The sequence below is a fragment of the Camellia sinensis genome, chromosome 4, assembly GCF_055761805.1.
Source record: "Camellia sinensis isolate YWXY chromosome 4, ASM5576180v1, whole genome shotgun sequence".
Taxonomy (NCBI): domain Eukaryota; kingdom Viridiplantae; phylum Streptophyta; class Magnoliopsida; order Ericales; family Theaceae; genus Camellia; species Camellia sinensis.
In genome coordinates, this window is record NC_138964.1 from 213,974,140 (window position 1) to 213,982,247 (window position 8,108).

The following is an 8,108-nucleotide window of genomic DNA, read 5'->3' on the forward strand; positions in this document are numbered from 1 at the left end:
CCTACTGAGCAGGTTATGGACTTAACCTTGGATGAGGAGGGTGATGAGGCCAAGGAGGCAACTAAGGAAACAGCTACTGGGCAGCTATCGTCCAATCTTCTCTTGATAGAAAGAAGTGTTGAGGAATCATTAGCAAAGATTGATGCCGAGATACAAGCGGAAAAAGTGGCCGACGAGGTTCCACCCGAATCGTCCGAGGTCTCAGTCCCTGCAGTGGCTAACAGTGAAGAATCTTGAGAAAATTGTCTTTTGTACTTTTTCCTTCTTTTTCTGTACTTTGCACTTTTGTACTCGTTTAATTTTTGGACAATGCAAAATTTCTTCTTAATGGCCGATGTGGTTTTTTCAATATGTAATTGCAACTGCTCTTTTCTATGGATGTTTTAATCTTGTGTTGTTCTGTTGACTGGTTTCTGCATAGTCTTGTATTTAGAAGTTTTTTGCATGCTTCTTCATGTCGCTTCCTTTGTGCAATCTTCTCGGGGTTACATACCTCGGGTATAACTACAAAACTTTCACCTCGGCAAGACACTAACCTGCAAACTTTTCACAAATTTCATCAAGTATAGAACATATATTTCGGAATGTAAACTTCGCAAGCTTCTTCTCAATTTTTAACAAGCATTAAATGGTAATCTTAGTCTAACCTACTTGTAAATTGCTACAAATTTCAACAAGTAATATACTTAGCCTTTACTTTAACCTGTAATTTTCTGTATACCTCAGCGGGTGATCATATGTCGGCTTAACATAAACTTGTAAATTGCTACAAATTTCAACAAGTGTTAAGCATCTGCCCTAGGGTTTAAACAACCCACATATTGCTATGAGAACTTAAGTAATAACCTCGGCCTTTCTTCAACTTGTAAATTGCTATAAATTTCAACAAGTGAAGATAAGGAATCAGCTTAATTCCAACTTGTAAATTGCTACAAATTTCAACAAGTGAATTAAGGAATAACCTCGGCTTCACTTCAACTTGTAAATTGCTACAAATTTCAACAAGTGAAGATAAGGAATCAGCTTAATTCCAACTTGTAAATTGCTACAAATTTCAACAAGTGAATTAAGGAATAATCTCGGCTTAACTTCAACTTGTAAATTGCTACAAATTTCAACAAGTGAAGATAAGGAATCAAGCTTAATTCCAACTTGTAAATTGCTACAAATTTCAACAAGTGAATTAAGGAATAATCTCGGCTTAACTTCAACTTGTAAATTGCTACAAATTTCAACAAGTGAAGATAAGGAATCAGCTTAATTCCAACTTGTAAATTGCTACAAATTTCAACAAGTGAATTAAGGAATAATCTCGGCTTAACTTCAACTTGTAAATTGCTACAAATTTCAACAAGTGAAGATAAGGAATCAGCTTAATTCCAACTTGTAAATTGCTACAAATTTCAACAAGTGAATTAAGGAATAATCTCGGCTTAACTTCAACTTGTAAATTGCTACAAATTTCAACAAGTGAAGATAAGGAATCAGCTTAATTCCAACTTGTAAATTGCTACAAATTTCAACAAGTGAATTAAGGAATAACCTCGGCTTAACTTCAACTTACAAATTTCAACAAGTGAAGATAAGGAAAAATCTCGGCCTAGCTTTGCCTGAGTTTGATATGTCTTCAATAAACATCCATGCATAACTTTATCAATCATACATGTTGAAAGGATTCTGAAAAGACTTTATTGATGATATCGGCCAAACAATGATGTTTATCTAATGATAGAAAATTTTCAAATTACAAGTATTCCAAGGTCTGGGCAATGCTTTGCCCTCATTGTCCTCAAGCCGATAAGCTCCATTGCCTAATACTGAAGTAATTCTGTAGGGTCCTTCCCAGTTTGGGCCAAGCTTGCCCTCCCTGGGATCCTTCTTGTTCCCGACGACTTTTCTTAGGACTAGGTCGCCAACTTGAAAATCTCTTGGATTAACCTTCTTGTTGTAAGCTCTGGCAAGCTGTTGCTGGTATACTGCGAGCTGAATTGCAGCTTTCTCTCTTCGTTCTTCCAATAAATCCAGGTCTCGGGCTAAGAGTATGTCATTGGTGCCATTCTCTACTCCCTGGGTTCTAATCCCTGGGATGCCGATCTCCAATGGGATGACTGCTTCTGTGCCATAGGCCATGGCAAAGGGGGATTCTCCTGTTGATCTTCTCGGCGTAGTCCGATATGCCCAAAGTACGTTGGGCAACTCGTCCACCCACTTTCTTTTTGCTGCCTGCAGCCTCTTCTTTATTCCATCCAGGATTACTTTGTTGGATGCCTTTGCTTGCCCATTGCTTTGAGGAAAGCTTGGTGTTGAGAAATAATTCTTGATCTTGAATTTTGCACAAAAGTTTTTGATAAGTTTGCTGTCGAACTGTGTTCCGTTGTCGGCAACTATTGCTCTTGGGATCCCAAATCTTGTGATAATGTTTCTCCATATAAAATTCTTGACGTCCACATCTCGGATTTTGGCAAGAGGTTCTGCCTCTATCCATTTTGTAAAGTAGTCTGTTGCTACCAGCAAGTATTTTCTCTGCCCAGTTGCCTGGGGAAGTTGTCCAACCAGATCCATGCCCCATTGGGCAAACGGCCAAGGGCTGGATACTGGGTTTAGGTCGGCAGCTAGCTGATGTATCAAAGGTGCAAACCTTTGACATTGTTCACACTTCTTTACATAGGCTTCGGCATCCTTTTGCATGTAGGGCCACCAATACCCCTGGGTAATGGCCCTGTGGGCTAACGATCTGCCCCCAGCATGGCTTCCACAAATTCCTTCATGAATCTCGTAAAGAAAATCTTCAACCTGCAAAGGGTGTACGCACCTTAAAAGTGGTCCAGTGAAAGACCTCCTGTAGAGATGGCCTTCTGCTGTTAGACTGAATCTGGCCGATTTCAGTCTAATTTTATGTGCTTCTTTATGGTCTTCTGGCAGCTTCCCTTCTTTTAGGAATGCAATGATTGCATCCATCCAGCTTGGTCCCAAGTCTACGCACATTGCTTCTTGTTTGGTGCTTTGTTTGTCTATGCTCGGGGCCGACTGTAGACACCCCATTTTTGACCGTCCACAAGACTTGGACGTCACCGTTTGAACACTCGGTGATCATCCATGTTTGTGTTCGTTTGGAGTTCCCGGAGGCCTCGGCCCGCGCGCCTTGCCTCAGGATCCCCGAACTCAACCGTTTAGTGTCTGGTTTTGCACCAAACACTTGCATCTTGCCTTGGAAGGGCAAAATGGGGCTTGTAGACCATCCCCACCCATCACCGGCAGTGGCTAGATGCCACCAGCTGGTTTTTGCTGCCACCGGCAATATTGTTTGCCGGCCGGCACTCTTTGTTGCCGGTCAGCACTCTTTTGTGCCGGTCGACACTCTTTTTGGCCAAGATGACATTTTTGGCCGACCGATTACTGTTCATCTGCTTTTGCAGATATTTTTAGACAGCTGTATTACTTTTGCTCCCCTCCATACACGTGTATGGAGGGATCTCCCTCTTGCAAAACTTGTCTTGTAAGCTTTACAAGAGGCATATAGAGAGGGTCTCTCTCTAAGGCAAGAGAGAGCTTTTAGACATTTTTTGAGAGAGGAAAATACAGACCAAGCTCTGGTTTTTCTAGGGTTAGGGTTAGATATACACTCTCTATCTCTCTTTCCCTCTTATTTTCACACTAGTTGTTTTGTGTCTCACTATTGCACACAAACACCTAGTGTTTCACCTTCCTCTTGGAGCTGAGGTTCTAAAGGGTTTGTTTTGAGATTTTGGTGTTGGATTCAAGCCAAAGGAGGCCATTGGAGCACCATTGTTGAAGAGGACTACAAGGGTAAGAAACTTACACCTTTATCCCCCTTTTTTGCATTGATTTTCTACTAGTCTTAGAGCTATTTTTGTGCTTGTTGTATAACATAAAAAAGTTCTATTTTTAGGCCCTCTTTATTGTTTATTAAGAGTGTTTTGTTGTTTGAGGGTTGTTGACCACCCTTAGGCCTCAAAAGGCATCATTTTGAGCCATTTTGTGCTAGCTCCGGGATTTTGGTGTTGAGGTCTCTTCACCACTGAAATCTTGAGGGATTTCAGTGGTGAAGATGATGCTTTGAAGTCCCAAGAAGGAGAGGGCCACCCCCTCTCCTTGTTGTCCTTGAAAAGGGCATATTTTGGCCTCCTAGCGAAGCCCATGCTTGAGTGTGTGTTGAGCATGTTTGGTTTGTTTTTCATGCTTATATATCTATAATATAACATGATTTCAAGTTGGTTTTGGAACTCCATGCATGCTTAGCATAGTTGCCATGTAATGCCATGTTTATGCCTTAATATGCCTTAGGTTGTTAGCCTTTGTTGGAGCATGTTTTAGGCTTGCATTTGTGAAGTTTATGTGCTTATTTTGCCATGTTTTAGCTCTGTCCATAGTCGTTTGGGTTGATCTTTGCATGCATTATATAGCTCCTTTGTATTTGGGCTTGTTGGCCTTGAGTATGTGCATGTATAGCATGCCATCTTTGCATTGTTTTGATGATTTGGAATCATCCTACATGCTATTTCAGTCCCATTTCTATGCTTGTTGGATTGCCTTGCATGTCTCTTTAATGCTTTGAAAGCATGTGTTGCAATGCTCCATGTTTTGGCCATGGTGTATGCCTTTGTATTTGGGCCATTTAGATGCCATCTAAGTAGTCCTTTTAGCTTTGTTTTAACATGCTAAACCTCTGATTTTGGTCCTTCTTTGCATGCCATGTTTGGTCATGTTAAGTGTAGTTCAATGCCTTATTGATTTGATTTGAACACTTGGACTATTTGTTGCATGTTTTGGCTTGATTTTGTTGCTTGGTTTGGCACCATGTATTAGCATGATTTCAAAGCTTATAATGCATGCTAATTGTTCATGTTTGTCCCTTTCAAGTGTGCTTGAATGTTGTTTGATTTGTGCTTAAGTGTTGGTCCTTATGTGCATGTGTGTGTGTATGTCATTTAGCCTTCACTCTTTAGCGCTTATTGGCCACTGTTTTAGGCCTTATTAGAGTTGCCTAATTCATGTATAAGACCACCTTTCCATCTATTTGCATTGCCACATGTATGCTTGCATGATTGCATAAGTGCCTTGCCATGTCATGTTGCATTCCTAGCTTGTATGCCTAGGTTGCATTGCATCTTGCATGCATGCCTTGTTCCTTGAATTGGTGATAGGAATAGGGCCTTGTTTGTTTGATTGGTTTTGCATTGCATTTGAAACCAAGATTGCATACTTGGTTCTTTGGGCCATCATGCATGGAAATGCGTGATTGATGGTCCGAGAACCGAGGCACATGTCCCTTTGAGTCATCACAATGATAAGGGACATGATTGGTGCATACATGCCTTGAAATATGCTGCCATGCCTTGTTTTGCCCTCTGTTGCTGTGAGTTGCAGGTTCTGCAGGAATACTCTGCCGACCGGCAGTGTAATGTGCCGACCGGCACCATTTTCTCTGCCGATAGATTCAATTTTGTGCCGATGGTCATACTACACTGCCGGTGGAAGTTTCAATCAGCCGGTGGTGATCCTCTCCGTCCAAGGGATCAGTCCTGAGGCTTTGACAGCCTCCAAAGGAGGAAAGGAAGGAAAACAGAGGCAGCTTGCGCATGGTGGCGCGCTTCCCAAGGCATTTTCCTGCTTTAATTGATCTATTTAATTTGTTAATTAAATTAGGCAATTTGTAATATTAATTAGCTGGTGTAGTTAATTAATTTGTAATATTTATTCGGTCCCTCCGAGCGAGGGCAAATCTGTAATAAGTGTGTGTGGGTGGTGTGTATGTCTTCCAACCTCACTTCTTCCTTCCCTTTTATTTACCTGCTTACGATGGTAGATTAGGGCACGTTTAATTTAGCATACCTTATGCTATGCATGTGTGCATCCATGCATTTGTATTACATGCATTAGGCTCGGTACATCATGCTAACCGCATATGTTTTTCAAATCAAAAATTGAATATGTGATAATTGTGCATTTTCACATGACATGTCTAGGATTAGCCGAGCCTATCTTAGCGACATTTTGTATGCGACGCATTAGGCACTTAACATGGACTTGGATCATGCATATTTGCTAACAAGTTCTTTGTTTTGGCACGGAGTACTATGTAAGTATTTCCGCTTTAGCATATCACATGAGTGTGAATATTGCCATGACAGCATGCTTAACATGTGGCTAGATGCTTATGTGTTAAACAGTTTTGAATGCCTGTGGGTGAAGGTTGGATTGTTTGAGTTGGAAAAACTCGTTGAAATCCGTGTTTTAGCCTACTTGCGAGTAGCAAATTCCAAAGCATTTTCAAACCGAACGGATATGCAATGTTCATTTCCAAATTAGGCAATCTAGTCTATACTTGTTTGCTGTGCGCATAACATAGTAATTCTAAGCTAATAAATGGAATAAGAACACATAAAGTTTTCAAATACGGATATCACGGTTAGTAGAGGCCGGTCTTCGGACCGGGCGAAAGGGGGTGCTCATAGCTGACCTTCCCCGATCGTACCCAAGCTCCCGAGCCGAGACAACTCCGGTGATGACGGACATGTGGCCTCCGGCACCGAGTCAGGGTTTCCTAAATTCCCCCATTTTAAAATATTTAGGTGGCGACTCTGTATCTGGCAAAGCAGTCCATGTTTGGCACTACTTTTTCAAAAATCTGTTTCTCAAAACGATTTGCCAGATTTGGACTCTTTGGTTCAGATTAAGAACCGTGACACAAGTCGAGTCCGAACTGTAGTAACCCCAAATGAACAGAACGGGACTCATCCTCCCGGGGCGTTCGGGGCTTGTTACAGTTTCTGGCGACTCTGCTGGGGATTTTTTTTTTTAGAGAGTTTGACTCGAACTCGTGATATCCTGTTTTGATCTCATTTATGTGTTTCTTTGCATTGCATGTGCATTGGTGCGCCTAGGAACACAGTGTTTGCCATCTGCCATTCCTGAACGGTTTGCCGGAGGCTTGTCTTGTCAAGGCATGTCCATAAGGCTGACCGGCTATGGGCTCTGACAGTATGGGAACACAAACCCCGATTTTTACCGGGGCACCCTTTTTGACCATTCGACCTAGTGCATATTCGGATCCATAGTGACCATTCCAAACTAGGACAGGTTGCTTACCCGATTATAGGTTGTTTGAAACTGCTGTGTGTGTAGTGAAACCCTAGCTCCTGACAAAATAGGACAGGGAAACCCTACCCCAACATAGGGGTGATTGAGCTCTCTTTTACTTGCTATGTGCTTTTAGAGTGTATCTCTACAGGAACGCATATACCGGTTTGCGAGTTTGAGTATCGGGCCCGAAGGCGCCAGAATCAGTATTGTTGAGAATCAGTTATCAGGAATCAGTTATCCGCGGGTATCAGATTCAGTATTTTGGGAACAAAAAATCTGGGAACAGTGATCAGCAGTAGGGTACAGTTGTTTGGCTACACCCGTGTTTGATCAGTTTGGGCTGAAATGCTGTCTGTTTTTCTTTCAGTTCAGAGAGTTGCAGAGTTGATACAGAACAGCCAGTGTCTCCCCTTTGCTGAGGCAGGATTTAGGGCGGCACAAAGTTCAGAAGAAATTGTGGTTATGGCAGCTGTATCGGAGCAGGGAACCACTCCGCAGAATGAGGCCAGCATCAGTATGTCATATCCGCCCAGGTCGCCCGTTGTGCACCCGGTCTGGGCTCCCCAGTTATACCAGGCTCGTGAGCCCACCACCTTTGAATTGATGGAGATGATAGGCGATCTCCAAAGGTCTGTGGCAGACCTCGCCTATGGAATGTCGACTTCACCGCCAGCGGCGCCGTATGCCGGGAATTTTGTACCACAGGAGCCCCCGCTACTGGGGTGGATTGTGATAGAGCTCAGCCAGCCAGAGGTGGCTTCCGGCTATAGCCGCGACATGCCAGTATCAACCCCGACCCTTGATCAGGCTGAGGCCAGAGGAAAAGACAAGGCAAAGGTAGACGCCGACCCAATTGAACAACTGCTGTGGGCAGTCGAGGCTCTGAAGGCCAGAGGGATGAACAAGCAACAAACGTCTGCAATAGTGACCAAAGCTATAGATGATGCTTTCCCCGCTCCAATCAAAGGCAGTTCAAGCCAGGCAGAAAACCGGGATGGGCCCCG